Source organism: Myotis davidii, unplaced genomic scaffold, assembly GCF_000327345.1.
Source record: "Myotis davidii unplaced genomic scaffold, ASM32734v1 scaffold134, whole genome shotgun sequence".
Taxonomy (NCBI): Eukaryota; Metazoa; Chordata; class Mammalia; order Chiroptera; family Vespertilionidae; genus Myotis; species Myotis davidii.
The window spans coordinates 4,944,141-4,948,689 of NW_006288853.1; the positions used below are offsets into that span (position 1 = coordinate 4,944,141).

At 47.7% G+C, this 4,549-nt stretch overlaps 1 protein-coding gene across 1 annotated transcript in view; it reads right to left on the reverse strand.

Annotated features, from left to right (window-relative positions):
- Positions 1-1,173, reverse strand: part of ASCC1 (activating signal cointegrator 1 complex subunit 1) — a 121,425-nt gene extending 120,252 nt beyond the window's left edge. Inside the window, exon 1 of the mRNA XM_015562138.1 lies at positions 1,090-1,173. The gene's annotated coding sequence lies outside the window, so the exon portion shown is untranslated. The remainder of the gene's footprint in view (positions 1-1,089) is intronic.
- Between the last annotated feature and the right edge of the window lie 3,376 nt (positions 1,174-4,549).

The window sequence follows — 4,549 nt, forward strand, 5'->3', positions numbered from 1 at the left end:
GGCAGGGGGAGGAAGAACCTGATGAGATAAAACAGGGGCCAGCCCAGGAGAGAAAGTTTTTTGTCAACAGCTCCAGATGTTCGCTCTACCTCTTCTACCCACCACTCCCGCCATGTACTGGCCCCTCCATCCCCCACACAGGCTCACAACTGAGTGTTAGTAACTTGGGATCAAGGAAATGAGCCCGTGGCCAGAGTCATGGCTCCAGCCTGTGACCGGCAAGCCCTGCTCCTGTCTGAGCCTCAGTTTTCTTTTTTAATCCTCACCCCAGGATATGTGTGTGGTCTTTTTTAATTGATTTTGAGAGGAGAGAGAGAGAGAGAAACATCGATTGGTTGCCTCTGGTACTTGCCCCACCCAGGATCCAGCCTGAAACCTTTTGGTGTACCCAACCCACTGAGCCGCCCAGCCAGGGCTGCGCCTGGCTTTCCTTACTTGCAAAATGACACTGATGGGGCCTGACCGGTCTACACTACACAAATGTTAGTAGTTATTTTTACTGACAGAGTTATGAAAATACTAAAGGATATGGAAGTGTTTTTAAAACCATGAGGAGCTCCAGAAAGATGAAAGATCTTTGTGAGAGGCATCACAGTTGCCAGGTGGGACTGGTAGCTTCCATCACCTGTAGCAAGGAATTCCAGAAGAAGGCCTAGCTTGCAGACCCTGGGCGGCTGCTTTTTGCATAAACCTGAGTTTCCCAAGCCCCCGGCTACTATTGGCACTGAAGATTAAAAAAAAAACAAAACACACTTCTGAGTGAGGCTAGAGACTTGGCAGAGGGGCAAGGAAACAAACAGTTGCACGTCTGGGAAAAGAAAGTTCCTGGGGATTGAGTGAGACCTAACTGCCAGGAGAGTGAGAGATCACTGGCACCTCACCTCCTAAGGCTCCTGGCCCTGAGCAAGTTTCCTGTCCATAAAGTAGGGGGGCGGCGGGGGGGGCAGTGGATGGAGGGTGGGCATGCTCTCCCAGGACCCACAGGCTCTAACATTAAAAGATTGTAAGGTTTATTCCACTGAATGAAGAATTCTGACAAGTGAGAGAGCTGATTCCTCTCTGCTAACACTCTAATCCGGCCTCACTCACCTCGGCTCCTGGGGGTGTCCAGAGGCTGGACAAAGCCCTTCTGGTCTTTCTGCTCTGGAACAACATACAAAAAAATAGACCTCGTTTTGCTGTCCAGGTGGGCAGTGAGCCTGGATTCAGGCTGTCCCCACTGTAGCAGCTCCTGATCATCTTTGTCTCTCCCTCTCCCACTCCCCCCAGCGAGAGGAGCAAAGCCACCCCGACCCCATCTTCCCCTTTGATACGTGGCAATTGGAAACCCTCAAAGGGCAAGACCACTGAAAGGCTGGAACTGGAATGTCTGCTTCTACCTTCTCTGGCAGGCCTCCTCCGGATGGTCCACACCCTTACGGGCCTGGCCTGGGATTTTTAGCAAAGTAGCTCCATGAAACTCGTGATTTTCCTTTCCTTCGGTATGATCCCTATGGAAGTGGAAGAGGCCTTTGAGATTCTCTAGGTCTGGGATTTCAAAACTGGAGTATGAAAACCCCAACACAGGATAATTGCAGTATATTTTCTTTCTATTAAAAATTTTTTTAAATCTTCACCTGAGGATATATATTTTTAGTGATTTTTTGAGAGAGAGAGAGAGAGAAAGAAACATCAATGTGCAAGAGAAACATCAATCGGCTGCCTTTCCTACACATCCTGACTGGGGATCGAACCCACAACCTTTTTTTGGTGTACAGGGTGACAATCCACTGAGCTACCCAGCTGGCAGGGCTAAAAAAGTTTTTTTTAAATATATTTTATTGATTTCAGAGAGGAAGGGAGAGGTAGAAAGAGAGAAAAACATCAATGATAAGGGAAAATCATTGATCAGCTGCCTTCCGCACACTCCACAATGGGGATTGAGCCTGTAACCCAGGCATGTGCCCTGAGTGGGAATTGAACTGTGACCTCCTACTAGTTCATAGGTCAACACTCAACCACTGAGCCACGCCAGCTGGGCAGGGCTAAAAATTTTTAAGTAAAAAATGTTTACTTTAAAGTTAAGTAAAACTTAACTTTTACTAAGTGAAACTAAGTAATTTAACTAGTAAATAATTTTAAAAGTTGCCCCTAAAATTTAACACAGACAGGATGTAAAACTAGAATGCAAAGTTGCATTATTTGTAATAAAAGTACGGAACTTCAAAGACGTATTCTATTTCCTACAGGCTGTTTCAGGTCACAGCTTAGAACCCTAATCATCCCTAGTGGCCAAATAGCCTGACCTCAGATCAGCTGACTCCTGGCCCTCACAGGCAACCCGGCCATTGTGCGTAGGCTTCTGGTACAAACTGAAGAGGGACATTGCCTCAGACGCCCTCTACTTCTGCTTTCTTTTCTCAAAAGGGTTCAGAAGCCAAGGACGCAGGGGGATCCTGGCTGAAAGCTGGCCCTGGAGCAGATGGGATTTCTCTCTGCGAGGCCGAGGGGTGTATTAGTGAGAAAAGAGATGGTGCCCTGGAGTGTGGCGGAGTCCCTTTGACAGCTCACTTGACCACTCTTGTGTGGGAAACAAGGTGGAAAGCAGTGGACGGCTGGTGGGCCTCTGTGCCTTGCACCACCGTGCCTAGCGTTAGTGGTGTTCTGTCAGGACCCTAAGACCACCCTCCTAGTTCTCAAAATCCCCATCCCTTTTCAGGGTGGCTTATCAAGCCAACCCTTTGTGGGGTTCCCACTGCCCTTGCACTGTCCCCAGAGGAAATAATTTCTTGTCACCAGAGAGGGACCAGGACCAAGTTAGGTCTGTCCCAGCACAATCTGGAATGTGTGGGTTCTTGACTTTGTGTAGGAAAAATTTCACGACCCAAGTCCAGGTGATGTTTTAAGAGTTCGTTTATGAAAGCTGGGGACAGTGAAACAAAGGAAGAGATCAAGATAGAAGGGGCAAGATCGCAGCAACAGGGGTGAGCCGAGACCCGGCTCAGATTCAGGGAAGGAAGTCACAGGAACAGAAGTTAACCAATGCCGGGCTGTGTGGATGCAGAACAGGAAGTTACAGAGGCAAAGGAGTCCTTAAGACAAGTTCAACGGGTTAGCCCGGGACAAGCTGCTGCTGCTGCTGCTCCCCTGGTTGAGTCTCGTGGGGACCTTTAGAGTTTAGAAGAAAGAAAGCAAAGTGCACTCCTGAGGAAAAGTGAGGGGGAGGGGGCACACAAGAGTGCTCAAGAGAGAGAGTGTGGCCCTAACTGGTTTGGCTCAGTGGATAGAGCGTCAGCCTTCAGACTCAAGGGTCCCAGGTTCGATTCTGGTCAAGGGCATGTACCTTGGTTTTGGGCACATCCCCAGTAGGGGGTGTGCAGGAGGCAGCTGATCGATGTTTCTAACTTTCTATCTCTCTCCCTTCCTCTCTGTAAAAAGTCAATAAAATATATTTAAAAAAATAAAAATAAAAATCATCATTCTCCCCTTTAAAAAAAAAAAAGAGAGTGTGCACTGGGTCAGAGGGTTTATTAAGTTTTTATTTACAAACCCTGTGTTGAGGGCTGACTTTCAGTGGATCTCAGCGAGGGAGCTGCTCTGCTACACATGAAACCCGGACCCAGAAGCAGGTTATCTACCAGATGGTGCAACAAGGCCGACCTGCTTCTGGGTTGGGGTTTCATATGAAGCAGCCTCACTGTGGTCTATTGAAAGTCAGCCTTCAACGCAAGGGTTTGTAAGTTAAAAACAAAAACAAAACAACTTTGAAAGTTAAACAATGATTTAGCATCAGGTTCCCCACAAACGTGCATTGCATGACAGGCAAGGGGTCAGCCCCCTTCTGGGAATGATGGGCTCTCTGTACCAGACCTCAGACCTCTGTCCAGCTGTGCAGAGGGGCACGCCACATCACCTGTCTTGAGGGTCTTTATCTGTTTTCTAAAGGTGGGAGTTTTAGGGGAGATCTCAGGGGAGGGTCTCAACAGAATATTCAACAGTTTTCCAGGGATGTTCTTTAATATGCTGATACATCAAAGTGAGCCTATAGGGGCATTTGGGATCATTCCCTAGTTAGTGTTACTGCTTTCTTTTTATCTTGGATTTGTCTGGCTCTAATTGGGCTTTTTTGTTATTTATTCCCCTGACTTCATTCTCTGGAGTTTGGCTGGCACTAATGGCACCAACTGGGTCTCTGTTATCTCTCTCCCTGACCAGGGTGATTTAAGCGGCTCGCTCCCTGGTTGGGAAGGAGAGGTATAAACCATCCGCTCCAAAGTGTCCTTGGTTAGGGAAGATAAGATCTTGTGATTTAGTAGCAGGCTGGTAATTGCTTCGCCTTGTTTAACTATCTTGTCTCAGTTTCCCTGTCCACTTCCCAGGGAATGTTCCTAACTTCTTACTATCCTGTCTCATTGTGAAACCTAGGAGCCCAGCAGAATTGTCTGGCTGTGAGCTCATCATCATCATCTGTGGGCCTAGTCCCGACAGGTGCATGCCATCTCACTAGCCCTAACCCAGTGGTTCTCAACCTTGGCTGCACATTACAATCACCTGGGAATCTTTTTTAAAT